The 18478-nt window shown below is 36.4% G+C and overlaps 1 pseudogene; it reads right to left on the minus strand.

Moving 5' to 3' along the window:
* Positions 1-8697: 8697 nt before the first annotated feature.
* Positions 8698-10645, minus strand: LOC119258056 (transcriptional regulator Kaiso-like; annotated as a pseudogene).
* Between the last annotated feature and the right edge of the window lie 7833 nt (positions 10646-18478).

Raw genomic sequence — 18478 nt, forward strand, 5'->3', positions numbered from 1 at the left:
GTCATCCATCTAAATTATAAAAGAATGATGTAGTGATACCAATATTAGACAAAAATAGATTTTAAGTATAATAATCACAGTTATGTGTCACTGAAAATAGTTTTTAAAGATATGAAACTAATTTAACTCTTGGAGAAACTGACAAAATCACAAAGTAAGAAATTTGAGTAAATGTTCATTTTGCTTTGAAGGAATTGCATTGAAGATGTCCAAGTAAATACTAAAAATACAGTTTCATTCTCATTTCATTAGATGTAAATAAGTAACTTTGAAAGAGTTTGAATGAAGAGACAATTATTAGAATCTTCAACAAATGCATACTAGAAAGAGTAGTGTAAGATGGCTGGTATTTGATTTAAAACTTTCTTGTGAAGAAACATACTAGCCCCTGTAAAATGCAACATGAAAACAGTTATTAGGAGACCTATCACAATCAGTGACCCTGAAAAGACAACATTGTAGTTTTACTACCAATATTTGGTTTCAATCCAGTATTATCTAATTTAGAATGTAATTATCTAGCAACAAAGAGTTAAGTAATTAATCAGTTATTATTACACTAAAGCAATCATTTGCAATTGTTTAAATCTGTATTTGAGGACTACCTAGAAAATATATTTAAAAAATAAAATATTGAAGGTATCTTGCAAAAAGTACTGAAAAGCATCAAAATCAATTGTTCACCTCTGCATACAGAGCAGAAAGAAATATGAATGGAAACAAGTCCTGAACAAATAGAAAATAAGTTTTAGCATGCCCTCTTAAGCAAAAGGCATTCAAGTAAGTCAAAATTTCAAATTATATTTATAGTTCAATTATCAGCATTAATAAAAATAAAACATAATGACAAGTGAAAATAGAAACACTTTATTTTCTAAACAGAGATGAAGTCAGTTTAATACCAATATATCAGTTTAGAAAATAATACTTGTAAGCTTTTAAAATAAAGATATGAGAAAGAAAATATTAAATAATTGTTAAAATGTATTTATAATATACGGGGTACTATATAAAATCTCTATTTGAAGGAAATAAACAAATCCTGACTATATGTTTTGGAAAAATCAATAGCTCACAAGCTGTTATTTGACTAAAAACAATTAAAGAAAATTTTAAAAATTAATTAAAAAATTTAATTGGATCATTTTTAAATTAAACTAAGTGAATCAATTTAGTAAAAGTAGTTCAACTGGTTTTTGTCTGGCACAAAGAAGGACTCCTAAGCAGTGGATGACTAAATGGGAGGATAAAAGGATGGATGGATGGATGGTTGGACATTGATAAATCTTCAGGTTTAATTATAAATTAAATATAGAGATAATCACCAAAAAGAATACAATTTTTAAAATGAAAATGGGTAGTAATAAAAACATTGTTTCCCTAAAAATAATCCCAATAAGGAGCAAAATATAATTTAAAATATGGGTGGTACAGAGGAAGGGAAGAAATAAATAAGGCTTAAGAAATAATTGATTTAAATAACATAAGAGAAAGTAATATTTAAGCATTATGCAAAATAAAAGGATTCAAATCTACAGTTAACCCAGGTTTATTTCTTTTTTGATTTAAATTCGTTCAAGCTAACTGAAAGTTAAGGCTTCTGATGCAGCAAACCAATGAATACAGATCAAACAGGATTCATATGTAATGGGACAGGGGCTGACAGCCAAGATGATGGCTGAAAATGACAGAAATGTCAAGGGAAAAGGATATGAAATTTCTTGCATCTCTAAACACTGAAGTGGTTGAGTGTTTCCTTCTCAGCATGAGCATGTTTAGATTGTCTGAGCATTTATTTCACAGATAGAAACATCACACTGTTTCTCAGCAGGATTACACCAGGGAGAATCTTTCCTATAACGCCACTTCTAATTTCTGAACTCTCAAGACAATGAGAATCTCTATACGTTAACTATTTTAGGAAAAGTATCATCCAATGATGTGTGATGCAGTGAGCTAAAAGCTGGGATAAGTTCGTGGTTGACTGGTCTATATCAAGGAAACAGGAAAGGCTTGAGCATCTAGTCCTCAGACATTATCCAGTTGTGTCTGAGATCCTGTTTTTGCTTTCCAGCCACTGCAGTATCACTTTGTACATTATCTGCTTCTAATGATGGAACAAATTCTATGACATCCAACAATAAACACTCATTTTGCACAAAAAAATAAATTCTGGGCCTCCCTGGTGACCTAGGGGTTAAGTTCTCACTGCTACCACCACAAAGGCCCACTGGCAAGACCTGAATTCCATCTCCAGCCAGGAAGTTAACCCACATGGCACAGCAGACCTCTCCTGTCTCACCCACTGCTCCCCTCAGCAGTGTATTTCAGTAACTCCACCTGTTCTGCTCCCCACTGAGTCTCTGGTGAATCCTCTCCCGCACCGCCCCCCCCACCCCGGCCTTCACCCCAGTTCTTCTATGCAAAAACAAATAAAATCTTAATAAATAAATAAACAAATAAAAAATTCAGAGTAGCATGAAAGTTGTGTACATATGTGGTAGAAATAATATGATACAGTATTGTTTTTAAAATTTCAGAGGAAAAAATAGTGTATGCACTTTGAATGTAAACATTGGAAAAACATAAATGCAAAAAATGACTGGAAGGAAATACAGAAAAGCATTAGCAGATTTGATTAGTGGGATTATGTACTTGTTTTGTTTCATTACTTAAAATCTTGATGGTTTTAATATAATTATTAATTTTTTAAAATTACATGTAAAAAATTTATCCCTCAGATAATATAGATTGAAGACATTAGAATTCATAAAAAACAACAGCATATATCGTGTATTCTCTCCAAAAAGCTCACATTTAAAGACACTTTAATAAAAATCAGTGAGGAGTTCTCAAATATCTACCAAGTATTCATATTTTCTTTAATAAAAATTAGCAATAGAGTTGTAGTTGTTTAGTTTTGGTTTTTCTCTTGCAATGAAGTTGGTTATGCTAGACAAACTGGTGAACATTTTAATTTCTTATCTGTGTGGAGGTATTAAGGGGAATCAATTTCATAAAATCACAACAAGCAGCCTGCAGAAACTTGCAGTAGCACTAAAGGGTAAGGCAGTAGCAAAATATCATTTACAGACTCTCTACCTGTAACTTCCACAGAACTGAACAAATCTGAGTGCCAGGAAACTGTGTGGATCACCCAGAAATGCTTACACAGTTGTGCCTAATCATTTTCACCTCTATCTGTTTACCTAATGGCCTGCACACTTATTGAATTTGTGCTTATTATTCATGGTGGGAGGTGGGGAAGGAGGATACAAACATATTAACTTTCTTATATATAGTAAGATTTTTTTTAAAAAGCACTTAAAACGTCATAAGTTGTATGAGTCAGTGGAATATGATTACACAGTGTTCTTAGGATTTAGTAAATGAATTTCTGAATAGTCTTTCAGAAAATAACCTATGGATAGAATAATTCAATTGTATAGTATAGTTACTCAATACAAAAAGGATTAGAGAATAGATATAGTCTCAAAATTATGGAAGCTGTGAGAGATAATGAATCTAGGAGGAAGTCAAATTCACAAAAGAAGTCCTTGTGTGGGTAATAGCAAACAGAGACAATAAAAACAAGGGGAAACCTGTCTGAAATCTCACTGGATATTGCATTAAATCCAAGCACTTGGACTCACAGGGTTACTGGTGACATAACGTGCAGTAAAGATGAGGACAAAAATCTCAAGTGTGGTTATAGTCACACTAAGATTTCTCAGTTTTAAGAAAAACTTCCAGAGGAGTTTTTTTTTTTTTTTAATTTAAAGGTTTTATTTATTTATGCATACAAGAACTGGGAGAAGTTTCTTATAAAATGTTTGAACTAAAGGGTTAGAGTTTGATGGAGAGATTTGGCAGAAGATTAGGACTTAGAAGCAATTGATTTATTTTTTTTTTTTTTTTTTTTTTTTTATAGAGGCATGCTTTATTTGTTTGGTTGTTTGTTTGTTTGTTTTATACATGCACTGGGTACAGTCAGAAGCACGGGAGGGTGAGAGAACTCACCAGAGCCAGAGCGGGGAGCAGAGCAGGCAGAAGGACCGAAGTACACTGCTGAGGGGAGCAGCGGGCGGCAGGAGAGGTCTGCGCGCCATGTGGGACCCTCCTCCGGTGGCCGGGGAGCAGCCGGGGATCGAACTGGCTCCTCGGGCGCGGGCAGCTTCGCAACCCAGCGCTCAACCGCTGCGCCACCGGGGAGGCCCGCAATTGATTTATTGATCAAGATTTAAAAGAAATAAAGGATGGTGGTTTCTACACACTAGGCAAAGTTTGAACAGAGGATCAAATAAAGTCTGGGAACTTCCCATATTTGATAGGCTGAAGGAGAAAAGAACTCAAGATAAAGGAAAAGAAAAAACACAATAGAAATGGGAGCCACTGTACATTCATGAGAGGAAGGATGCAGGGAAGTTTGAGAAGGGGCTGAATTTGTCAACAGAACAAATATCACTGAGATGTCAAGGAATAAGAGGACTGAAGAGAAAGTTTTAAATCTGATTTGAAGGGCATCATAATGCCATTGATAAGATTGAATCTAATTCAATGGTATTGGCAGAAGCAGAGAGAAGGGCAGAGGGGAGAAACCAATTACTGTACAAAAATGAACAACAGTGTAAGAAAATAATAGAAAATATAAAAAAAAATGGATTTTGATGGCCAAGAAAATATTAGGTAGGTCAGTGCCTGCAAAGGACAGCATAGTTCACAAGAGTCTGTTTTTATTTAGATGGAGAAATTGGCTTTTCATATGTAAGCATTGAGAATAGAAAATCACAAAGAGAAAAACTGAGGCAGAAAAGCATGTGCATGTTATATTTGAGAGACAAAAAGACAAAACAGTTCAGCACCAAAAACATGAGAAAAATGGTAAAAACATAGAAAAATGGTTGTTTCAGAGGGTATGGGCATAGAACAGAGACAAGGCCCCATGTGTGAGAGAGCTTGTAAAAGAGCTAAGCTGTTAGCTAAAAGAGAGTCTATCAAAAAGGACATATAAAAAATCTGTCAAGTAGCACTAATGAAGTTCTGATTACACTGAGGCTACAATGTTCAAATTCAAGTCTTTTTGCAGCTAGAAACAGGAGGATAAGTAGGAAGGGGGAGAGTTATGTACAAAGGCACAGGTGTGACAGGGCTTATGTTTAGGCCACTGAGAAACTCAGTGTGACTCTAGTTTCAGGTGTGTAGGAAATGACATTCAGGGAAGCCTTAAGAAGATTCTAGGCTATTGGAAAGAATCACCTGTGTTTTGTATTTTATTGTTTTTTTTTTTTTTTTTTACATTTTCATTGAATTAACATCGGTTATCCTTCTGAAAGGAATACCATAGTGATAGTCTATCGACTTTGTACCTTTGAGGTCTTGATTCTTAATAAAGGAATCAGTCCAGCAAAAGCAAACTTCCAGGTGATATAAAAAGCAGAAGATTTGGTAGTTACCCAAAAAGGAGACTGCAGAATTTTTAGTAAGGGATAACATCAATTCTTGGTTTTAAACATCTTAAAAAATACTTTGTTCTAGAATGAATAAGAATGAGGCAGGGTAAGGCAGTAAAAACACCTAATTTTCTCAGGTTTATGAATGAGGACTCTGAGCCAGAGGAGTAATGAACGGCCCAGAGATGGATTCGTAGCCTTTTTATGCCAGAAGGAGTCTGGCACAAGAAACATATTATCCTTTCCTTCAGAGAGTGACAGAGAATGATATTTCCTGACTGCCTATTGAATTTATTTCACTTTCTTAATGTAGTGTCTCTCAGTATGTGGTTTTACATTTGTTTATGCTCATGCAGCCAACTGTGCATTGCTACAAAGAAGAATCAGAGGTCTAAAAAAGAACCAAATTTTTTTCCACCAAAGTATAAATTCATGAACAAATCACTCTTCCCTGAGATATAAAATTTGAATAACAATTTTTCTTTTAACATTTTGTAAAAGCCTTGCAATAGTTCTCTTTCAAGCAGCTAAACAAAATGGGGTTCTGTTTACAAATCAAATCACTTTAATGAGCAGAGCTGAGCAGCAGAAATATCAGTAATCACCATCCTTTCAACTCCAGTTCTTTTTAGATGGGCAAAAAAAAAAAAAAAAAAAAGTAAATCAAGCATCTCCAAAATCTCATCCAAAAATCAATCAAATGCGGTAGCCAAAATGATATTATAGAATCCATGTTTACATTTTTATTAAAGTTTACAGAAAGCGATTCAGAATCCAGACTTGCTGCTATCTAATTCTAAATCACACAAATGCTATTGGTAGGAGTGTGCTTACTCACAGATGGACAGCCGAAAAGAGCCATATTGCCTATGACAACTGGCTCTGTGAATTCTTAAATGAATGCAAATAAGGATTTATGTTGATGCATCTATGGTCCAAAACTCTACTGCATGGCCACCTCAGATTTGACTGTCGTAGTAATCAATCACCACTAGACCAGTGTAGAGCATTATACTATTTCTCAAAGTTTTCTTCTTCTCTCTGATAGACTTTTTTTAGGCTGTTATTTGGTAGTGAGAGATTTTCCTTCATTAATAGCTCACATTTGATTCTAATGTTTATTGTGGCAAAGCTTCTCTTACAGCAAGGCTGTTAAGAGTCTATAGCGTGCATCAGGCAATGCTTGCTTCACTCCCTGTGAGCATCAAACTACTGTCATTCTGCTAAATGAGTTGTCATTAGCAGGCATATTTTCACTCCAGCCTTCTGGAGCCACACAGAAAGAAATCTAAATTTGAAGTGAGGACTAATGGAGGAGGCTTAGTAGACCCCTTCCCCCAATCTCACATTCCTTTGCCTTAAGCAATCTTTCTAAAGTGTGGATATTTGACTTGGACACTGGTGACCTAAAATTACCTCTGAAATGTGGCACAATATTCCAACTCTAGTATGGAGATTCTCTTGTCTCAGCCAGCATTATTGGCATGCATCTCATGCACTGCCACGCATGCACCAGACATGAAAATAATGGATGTTAGTTTGACTTCCAAATATAAAATAGTAGTGGTTTCCTTTATTCAGTTTAGAATTTCTTTGGGACATCATGACCTCAGCTTCTTGGTCTTCTTTTATATAGTTTAACTATGGTGATATTTATACTTTCCCTCCATTCAGACCTTATCACACTAATGGATTTTCAACTCCAAGTACCTGTCATTGCCTTTTTATCTTTCTTTCATATAAATAGTACATCTTCATGTGACCCATATTCCATTTTCTCATGCCCAAATTTGTATTTCTGTGATTTATTGCTTTTCTATAGAACTCCTTAATTTGTACTAAATGAAGAAATAGTCATACTTGTGAAGTAGTTGAACTTTTCCAATGATAAAAGATTATATTTCATTGATTCAGAAAATGCTAATCAGATCCCTATGAAAGAAATTTTTTGCCAAGCTGAAATCCCTCACCACTTAAGTGCTCACAAAGATATTAATGAAAATCTTCAAGTTACTTTAAATATTTTTAAAAATTAAAATAGGAATAATGTTTCTGTCCATAACGCAACTGTATGGGCTAATTAAAATGTCACATTTCTTTGCTTTGGCCGGGGTTACATCACATCTTTGGCTCCAAGATGAGCTCAGCAGTCCGGCAACTCTTCTACTCCACAGACAAATTATATTATGTATTATACCCTGATGTGCTATATATTATCACTTAAGATATATCCTTAATTAAGTTTTGAAATTCTGAGTATAGCTATTAGCAAAAATTTTCTTTCACACACACCCCCAAAACTTTAAACTTTTTGTATAGCATAGTCAGGATATGAACATTAACCTTGAATGTAGATAAACTTGAGAAAAACCAAAGCTTGTAAATCTTTTACAAGACTCATCACCTGGTTAATGAAGAGCAGCAAGCAGCAATGCTGCCTGGAGATGAGGAGCTGGTTAGTCACCGAGGCTCCCAAGCCAGCCCCTTAAGGAGTCACAGCATCCATCAACTTCACAATGGTAAATGCAAATGCAAATCTAGTTAAATGCAAATCTAAGTTCAATAACTGCATCATGAACCTTTATGAATGCTTTTCTCATATTGATAATATTCTGTTAGCATTTACATTTTTTAAAGAGAAGTGACAAAATGAATTGTATTAAATAAATGTAACTTGAACAAAATCGTTCAAAATAAAAAGTCCATTGACAAGGGGTTGAGAATAACACAAGGGGTCTTGAAGAGTAGAGATTGTGAGATTCAGCATTCTAATCTATTCCTTAATGATTTGTTTTCTTCTTTTAAATTAAAATATAATTGACATGTCACATGGTACTGGTTGCAGAATTTTTTGTCTTGTGATGAGAATTTTTAAGATCTATATTAGCAATTTTGAAATATATAATATGGTGCTATTAATATTAAGGGTAGAGAGGAAACTTCCCCTTAGATTTGTAGGTTCTTCTCAGGTTTGTAGGGCAATTAAATTAATATCAGGTAGGTTAGAAGAAAAGAACAAAATTACACGACCAAGAGGAGACCATTCTGAAAATTTCCAAAACCTTAGAAGTTCCAGTTTATTTTGGATGCCATATAAAAAACATGTTTACAGAATATCTTGCTTCTAAAATTCATCAATAAATTATCCAACTAGATTACCTTCAGATGATACTATTTTCACTTCATTTGTCTTCTGAAGCCTGTCCCCCTTGATTCAAAGCAAAATTTTCTAATATTTCAAAGGAGTTCAAAAAGATTTTGATATTTTAAATTCAAACTCAGTAATGCCATGTGTTACATACTGTTTAAAATTTGGATCATTCTCTTGCTGAATTGAAGTATCTCCCTATGTCATTGCCTTGTTCTAAGGAATGGATGTGTCCCCTACTGGATTTTCTCTCTCAGCATCAATCTTCTACCCAATTCTGGCATCCTTCATTCCAAGCACTGCACCTGGCCTATCAAAAAGGTATGCATACTTTCTGATCTGTAAAGACTACATGGATGTAAATGATAAAGCTTCGAGTCTTGGCCGTGAACCGACTTCATATATGAAGACATAAGCTGATAGTTTATGAAAGATTTGCACAAGCCAAACATTGATACCTTCGCTCCACTGTAAGATGAATTTCATGCTGTATGCAATATTCTGCAAGAGGAAATACCTGCTCACAGTAATGGCAAGATACTTCTTCCAAGAATGAATGTTAAAATGTCTCTGCAAATGTGTCAAATAGATGTATAACCTTTTGATACTTTATAGATATGATAGATCCTTGCATCTACTAGTAGCTCACAGTTATCATCACGTTTTACCTTAATATTTGTTTGCATCTCTCTACTAGTTTTTTCTGGTATCTCATTTTCCAGTCTGGCCTCCCCTTCCTGAAGGTTATCTTTGACAGGGATCATGATGTCAATAGCATCTTCACCAGTATTTGCATAAACTTTGTAAACCATTGACAAGCCTTCCATTTCAGTAGCTTTATTTAAAGTAATGATCTTCCTACCCTCTGTTAGATGATTTGATTCTAAACTTGGATCATTTCTGAATTTTTTTAAGAATTGGAAAGGTTAAGTGGCTTTTGCAGAAGTGTAGGAATCTGAAATTTCTGTATCAATGTTGCATCAAATGTGTTATTTTGGGATATATATCAGCCTGTGGGACTAAAGATGTGTTACTGTCTACATATTCTGGACTGGTGTTAATAGTGTATTCTTCATCATCTATAATAATTTTCTCTCCCTCCTCTTCATTGACATGTTTCCTGTAAAAACAGTACTGCTTGGTGTCTGCTGATTCTGCATAAGTAAACGGACTGAAGGAGACTCAGGATTTGGAAGTGAAGAACTGACTTTTGGTGGCATAATAAGTAATGTCTGATTCAATGAAATAATGTTGGGAGTCAGATGTGTCGAGCAGAAGATCCCAGCAATGTTCACTTCCTTTTGTTTGGCTCAGAGTTGCCTGATTCAGAGAACTAGGAAGTTTCTGAGTCAATGTGATATTTGTTAAACATGTGAAATAGCAACAGAGCCTGAGTTACGCTGGATCTGGGCCACTGCATTTGCACTGGGCAAAGGCTTCTTTGCCAGCCGAATATCTGAGCAGAAAATAACATCATCATCCATCATGGTCCGACTTGATAACAATGATGATTTTTGTTTCATATTCTTCAACAGATAAGGAAAATGAAGCTGTTATAATAGGCATGCTAGTGGCCCAATTATCTGGGGCTTCATTTTTTTGACTTCTGTAGTTTAAGGTTCTCGTCACTTAAACCAGGAGTTAAGGTTTCTGCATTATCATCTTGAGCTGTACCTGATATGTTGTTAACTTGTGACAACAGAACACCAAGCTCCGCTATAAATTTAACTCCAAATAACTGCCCTGATTTAATTAACTTATCCAGTAAATTTGATTTAACACCAACAACTTTAGAACTATAGATATAACTGAGAATTTCTGCAAAGATACCTGCTCTTAGAAAGTTCAATTCAACAACTTGCTCAGCATCAGAGAAGCTGCTGGAAGCACTAGAAGCTGAAAGAATATTCCTGTGGACCCAGAATGTTAGGTCCACAATAACATTAACGTCACAGACAAGTCCATGTCCATGCTGCTCATTCAAGGAGTTCGGCAGACTGCCAAGACATTGACTGTCTATGGTGGAAGTCCGTTTTGTATTGCCCATGCCTGCTCCTTATTCCTTGCAGGTAGTGTAAAAGGGTAAGCCCAGCACCAAGCAGCCTGGGTCCCAGGATGGGCCCCTTCTTTAAATGTAGCTCCATGTTGGGCCTCCCAGGTGGCACAAGGGGTCAAGTATCAGCACTATCAAGCTATAAACAGCCACTGCAGCCTGAGTTCCATCCCTAGCCAGGTTGCTGACCCATATAATGCAACAGACCTCTCTTGTCTCTCCACTGTTGCCCTCAGCAGTGTATTAAAGTAGATCTGTCTGTTTTGCTCCCCACTCTCACCCCCTGCACCTTGACCTGCACCCCAGTTCTTGTATGCATAAATAAATAAATCTTTAAAAAAATTAGTCTTTTTCCTGGTCCCTTATTTAGGTTTTCTAAATTCCTGCTATAAGTGAGACCATTTGGTATTTTTCTTTTTCTTTCTGGCTTATTTTGCTAAGCATGATCCCTTCTAGCTCCATCCATGTTGCTGCAAATTGCATGAGTTTATCTTTTTTGATTGCTTAGTAATATTCCACTGTGTATATAATTATAATACAGTAAAAATCAAAATCAACAAGCAGCTATAAACCAGAGACACACTACGGGGGGGGGGATGGTAGGAGGGAGGAGGGACTGAGATCAAAACAAGGGGTGGTGGGAATTTGGGAATTGGGGACTATAACAAAGATGAAAATGCATACATTGTGCAAAAATGAAAAATGATGTAAAAATATATAAAATAAAATAAGAATGATCACCAAAAAAAAAGTAGTGTCTATGCTTCCTACCACTGCCACTAACTCTCCTCTCTCACACTTGCTAGTTCTGGTTATTTACCACTCAGCACATACATTTTTTCCTACTTGAGAAATAAAACCTACTAACAATAATAAAACAAAATTCCCTTTGTTTCCATTAGCTGCAGCCCTCTTCCATCTCAAGTGAAACAACTTTTATCACCATTCACACTTGATATTGCATTTATCCACTATAGATAAAATTGGTAAGTTGTCCATAAGCACCTCACCTTTTATACATGCTGTCAATTTTCCCCTCACCTTTTATACATGCTGTCAATTTCTTTTTTCCTCTAAGTATCCCCACATAGCATTTCTCTGACCAAGGAACTGCTTCCCAGGAGAAGAAGTGTGGTGAAGTATGGCAAAGTGTCCATGCCCTTAGAGTTCACTGGTCTTACCATGGTCTCCACTATTTGGAAGCCATCAGCTTGATAGAGGGTGAAACAATCTTTAGAATACTATTACCTGCCAGAGCTATGTGGCACTGTTTGTAGGTCTAGAGCAAGGTTTTCCAGAAGACTGCAGATGTTTTGAATTAGCCTCCTCTGTATGGAGGTGTTTCTCTGCTAGCCAGAAGGCTCAAGTCCAGGAATAAGGGGGTAGAAATAGGAGTGGCACACCTTACTATTATCTCTAATGACCTATTAGAATTTTTTTTCTCCTTTTCCTGTATCCTCTGCTGATTCTAGATATATTAGTTCCAGAAGGAGAAATGCTTCACCAAGAGACAGAATGTTTTCCTGGAATTGGTAGTTATGACTATACTACCTGGCCACTATTGGTGCCTAATGCATCTGAATCAACAGATAAATGGGGAGTTATGGTATTAGGTAATCCTAATTATGGTATTAACTGATCCAGTTATGGTATTAACTGATCCTCCTCATTCTCACACCATAAATGGTTCATCCTCACCTCTTGGGCTGCTGTTCCCCAATGGACTAGGAAAGAATATGTCTGAAATATAAATGGTTCCTTAGGAAAGCTGCTAATATTAAGGTGTCATGTGATTAAAATCAATGGAAAACTACAACAACCAACCCATACAGGACTATTAATGACACAGACCTCTCAGGAATGAAGGTTTGGATCACTCTACCAGATAAAGAACCTGGTTGAGCTGTTGATTAAGCAAAGGGAATAAAGAATAAGTAGAAGAAGGTAGTTATAAATACCAGCTACAATCATGGACCAGTTACAGAAAGGACTGTAATTGTCATGAATATTGCCCCTCATTTTATTATGATTACATTTGTATATATGATTATAAATACATGTGTATTATATAATGAATACATTCATATATGTTATATATAACAATTCAGCAATCTGTTTCTTTCCTCTCATTCTATTATTATATAACAAAAAATGTGTTGACTTTATATTTATGTTCAAAGTATTGCTAACTTTCTATCATGGCATTTAAATTATGGGAAATCAAGAGAAGAGAAAACATCACTTAAGGACATTGCCTCCTTTTTGGAGAAGAGATTAGTGATTTTTTATTTGTATGCAAGGAGCTGTATGACGTTAAGTAGAATTATGACCTTGTTATTGTCTTTATCTGAAGATTAAGTATAGTTTAGGGAGATGTAATCTGGGTGCCAAGTTGAAAAGCGGACTTGTGATGGATAGTTTCCTGTGCCAATTCGATTAGGCTAAGGAATAGCTGGTAAAACATTATTTCTGAGTATGTTTGTGAGGATGTTTCCAGAAGAGATTAATGTTTAAATCTACAGACTGAATAAAACAGATATTCTTATTAATGTGGGTGGGCATCATCTACCCTACTGTGACCTAAATGGAACGAAACCCCAGAAGCAAGGCTAATTAGTTAATTGGCTGGGACATCCCTCTCCTCCTGCCCTAGAACATTGACATTTCTAGATTTCAAGTCTTCATAGTTCAATCAGTGTTTAGACCATTTGTCCCCAGATTCTCAGATATTTGGAATTCGGATTATTGTCATTGGCTTTCATATCTTTGAAATCAGACTGAACTGTATTACACGGTTTCTTGGTTCTCCAGCTTACAGAGGGCAGATGGTAGGACTTCCCATTTTCCAGGAACATCTGAGCCAATTCCTATAATAAATCTCCTTATATACAACTAAATTTTCTATTGGTTTGATTTCCCTGGAATATATTGACAAATATACTCTCTCTTTCCTAAACTTCTGCTTTTCTTTCTATTTCCTAGCCAGCCCCTCCTGAGAGTTCCTTTGCTCCTTATTCTCACATCCTAAATGACTCATCCTTACCTCTCAGTTTTTTTCTCATTTGTGCATAATACCTGAAGAACTAAACTTAAACTCATGGAACAACTAATACCACTATGATACTCTAGTCTTACCATTTTCTTAACATCTCCCAGATTATATAGTAATAGACACTACTAATTGTTTATTGTGATACAGGAATGAATTTAGATCTTCACAATTTTTATTTATTTACTCCTCCAAACTTTTGAAATATGTATATAATCATTTTGATTGTATGAAGACGGGGAAAAAGATATTAGACAAGTTAAATGAATTGCCTAAGGCCACACAAATAGTGTCAAATTTGGGATATGAATCCAAGTTGCCTGACATCAGAGTCCATGATTGTAAACGCTATGTAAACACTTGGGATCCAAACTGAATACCATGCATTAAATAGAGAAGATTTTCTTAAAAATATGTCATCTGCCTAGAAAAACTTATCTTACTGTTCCATTTGTTTAAAATTGCTTATCTATATAAAGCTTCTCTTGGAAGAACCTTCAGGATAAAATAAAATACATTAAAGCACAGACTGTATCTCCCTTTATCAATGGTTCAAGGTTAAAATATCCAATCTGATTTTTATTTTTCATGTTTTGTTTGCTTTTGGTTAACACTGTAGTGGGCTCTTTATACCATGAAATGAGTTTATTTTCTCTAAGGAACTAGATAAGACAAATATATGGAGAAGAAATGCTTAAGGAGGTTATAGACAAATAGACCAAACACTCAGTGTCTAAAAGCTGGGGTGGGGGGGTGGGGGGGGAAGTGAATCAAATGATGGTTAAGGATGTGTTTCTGTAACCAGATGGTTTGTGTTCTACATTCACCTTGCCATTTGGCTAAGGGAAGATCATTCAAACATGCTAGCCTGATATTTTTCATATGTAAAGCAGGATTAATAGTAATACCTTGTTTTTGGTATTATTTAGAGTGGCGATAAGATATACTATGGGGAGGACAGTGCTTTATGAACAGTAAATAGTCAACCAAAGTGAGCTAGGTTATCACTATGCTTTATTCATATCTGCCTGTTGTACCCAGGCAGATATGTGATCTGCTCTGAGATCACATGCCATGGCATTTTGCAGAGCACTTGATCAAGCATGTCAATTTGGTTTAGATAAAGACACCAATATAGGTTTCTAACCCCAACTTAATAGAAGAAGCATGCTAGTGAACAATACCTGTTTAATGAAAAGAACATCACCTGGAATTCCTACATTCTCCACTAGGTGCTGCAACATCTCCCAGTTTTTGTGGAAATGGAGAGAAAGAACAGATAAGATAGGGACAAATACTAATACCCAAAAGTACTAATACCCAAAAGTAGATGACTGGATTAGAAGATGTTGTATATACACACACACACACACACTCTCACACACACTGGAATATTACTCGGCAATCAAAAAAGATAAACTCATACCATTCACAGCAACATGGATGGAGCTGGAAGGTATGCTCAATGAAATAAGGCAGAAGGAAAAGGAAAAAATAATATCACATGGCTTCACTTGTAGGAGGTATATAGAGGAACCAAACAGGGGATCAGGAAAAAATAATAAATAAAAAAATAACAGGCAACTATAAATAAGAGACATTCTGCAGGAGAGGGGAAGGGAGAGGGATCAAAACAGAGGAGGGAAGAGCACAAGGGACTATGGTGATAGAGCACAGGTGAATTGGTGGTAGGAATTTTATGGGGACCACATTTGAGAGGAGAAAGCATACATTGTACAAAAATGAAGAATGATATAATATACATATATATATATATATAAAGTAATAAAAAATGTCAAGATTGAAAGGCAAGTCCAGGGGAACTTAGAATAATATTTTGTATTTTTATGTAGAATATTTAATGCTTTGTGGAAGTTGAAAGAGACTGGTCCTATGTAGCTTTTTTACAGTGCTATAAGTAGATCTCATATGGAAATTAATTAGAAGTCTAAAGAAGATGCATTACCACTTCCAAATTCTAATTTAGTGAGGTGTGGTGGCTTAGCAATTCAAATTCGCTTGCAAATGTAGTAGATAACATTTGTATTTATTCCGTTGTGAGCTTTTTTCCTATGTACTACCTAATTTTATTCTAAAAAAAATAATATTGGTTAAAGAACCTATTTACCTATCACCATTTTAGATATTCTAAAATTTGATATTTTTGGATAGTTGGTATAACTTTCTAACTCTGTAGTTAGCATTCTATAAAGCGCAGTCACCCCAAAGCTACCTCATTTAAAAAGGCTATGACTTTCTCCTTGGGAATATCCATGCTTTAATAAGATTCTAATTTTCAGCTATATCCATTTACTATATAATAGTGATGACAGTGTGTGAGGTGGTATCCATTCCATGTGATTCTATGGTGATCAGTACCTATTTCCTACAGTGTTTACACTCTATAGCCCAGAATATCTTTAGTTATTAACTTTATTATTATAATGTGAATTTTCATAAAATGCACACAAAATGGGAAATAAGGGCATAAATGGAGCAAGGGTAACAGCTGGCTCAGGGAAAAGCAGTCTAGCATTTTCTTCTCTCTCCTTTTGCACCATCCTTTCCCATTTTGTGTATATTTTCCCATGGAGACCCTCATGCTGACAATGCTGTGTAGCCCCTTTCTTAAACTTGACCCTAATTTAGCTGAATTATAAGATGTTCCTAAGGAAACATCACTGATGAATACACAAATCTGTAAAAATGGTTGACCAGGGACCATGGGCAGAATTGTTAAAGGTTCCCTCAGTGACATGTTTGATATCTTATCCTAGGAGACACAGACTGTCCTCTCTGTCATGTGACATTCCCTCTTGAATGCGACTTCTTCAGGTTTGTCATCTCAGGTGAGGAGGCTGCTTACAACCACCTGTTCCTCCTGTGCATCTTGGAACTTCACCTGAAACTTAGCAAGCTGAGACCCTATCTTGCATCCTTGATTATTCCCCAAGTTCCATGGTCTCTTACATATAATCATTGAGAACTCATTTTTCTTTTAAGCATTTTGAGCAAAAGTAAAATAGTCATTTGAATATGATAAAAATAATGCAAATATTCCTCATATCTAATATATGCAAATCTTTTTCAGCCTAATAAATCTATACTTGAGTGAAAAGGTGAATTTGTCCAACTGGTGATTTTATTTTTTTTATTTATTTTTTTTTAAGACTAATTCATTTATTTATACAAGCACTGTGTACAGTCAGAAGCACAGGAGGGTGAGAGAATTCACCAGAGCCAGAGCAGGGAGCAGAACAGTCAGACTGACGAAGTACACTGCTGAGGGGAGCAGCGGGTGGCAGGAGAGGTCTGCGCACCATGTGGGACCCTAGCAGGCAGCTGGGGATCAAACCGGCACTGCAGAGACTACTGGCAGCTTCTCAGCCCAACGCTCAACCGCTGTGCCACCAGGGGAGGCCCCAACTAGTGATTTTAAAATTACCTAATGCTTATGTAAAATTACTCTTTCCCCATACATACTAGTAAATGTCATTTATGATTAATATTATCAACATCAGTGAGTACAAGTTTACTAATCTTTTATTTCAGTCTTGTACTAAAATTCACAAGGCTCCATTCTGACAAGGTTGGAAGGGTTTCTTCCAGAACAGATTAATCACACTCACTTAAGGTAAAAAGAAAGCATCAGAATCATATTTTTTCCTCCAACTGAAGACTCACTTTTCATATAACTGTATGTGTTTTTCTCCTTCTAGGGGTCAATTAGTAATTTGTAAAAGATTTTAGCTGATTCACAAAGAATATTTTAGGGTTCAAATTAAGATGTGCTAAAATTAAGAACTTTTTTTCCTTTATTTTAATTTGTGATAAAATAATGAATGCACTTGTAGATTTTGGAAGGAAATTTTACCCTTCTGATACTTTTCCTTTTAACACTATTGGTTTTACTATGAAGCTATGGAAGTAAATGGAAAGGATTTTTTTTTTAAGATTTATTTATTTATTTTTGCATAAAAGAGCTGGGGTGTAACTCAGAGGTGCAGGGGGCTGAGAGGATGCACCAGAGACAGAGTGAGGAGCAGAACAGGCAGAATGACTGAAATACTCTGCTGAGGGATGCAGCGGGTGAGACAGGGTGAGCTAACCCTTATGTGGGTTAGCTACCAGGCCCAGGATAGAAATCGGCCTTCTAGGAAATAGCACTGAGACTTAACCTCCAGGCCACCAGTGAGGCCCGGAAGGGAAAATCTTCTAAAAGTTCAACCTGTTTACACACTGTATTCCAGGCCAAACACCCACATCAAGCACTTTTGCTTTCCTGATAGTGTCCTCATGGCCTCTGCCTTCTAGGTAACAATGCTAACTTATCATACAACGAACCTATTCACCCTTCTTAATTTAAAAAATTGGCATATGGGCCTCCCCAGTGGCGCAGTGGTTGAGCGCTGGGTTGCGAAGCTGCCCGCAGCCTCTGCAGCGCTGGTTCAATCCCCAGCTGCTCCCAGGCCACCAGAGGAGGGTCCCACATGGCGCGCAGACTTCTCCTGCCGCCCGCTGTTCCCCTTAGCAGTGTACTTTGGTCCTTCTGCCTGCTCTGCTCCCTGCTCTGGCTCTGGTGAATTCTCTCACCCTCCCACGCTTCTGACTGTATAAATAAATAAATAAATCTTGGGCCTCCCCGGTGGCGCAGCGGTTGAGCTCTGGGCTGCGAAGCTGCCCGCAGCCTCTGCAGCGCCGGTTCAATCCCCAGCTGCCGGTGAGGTTCCCACATGGCGCGACAGACTTCTGCTGCGCCCACTGCTCCCCTCAGCAGT

The sequence above is a fragment of the Talpa occidentalis genome, unplaced genomic scaffold, assembly GCF_014898055.3.
Source record: "Talpa occidentalis isolate TD23 unplaced genomic scaffold, MPIMG_talOcc4v2.1 talOcc4.4, whole genome shotgun sequence".
Classification (NCBI taxonomy): Eukaryota; Metazoa; Chordata; class Mammalia; order Eulipotyphla; family Talpidae; genus Talpa; species Talpa occidentalis.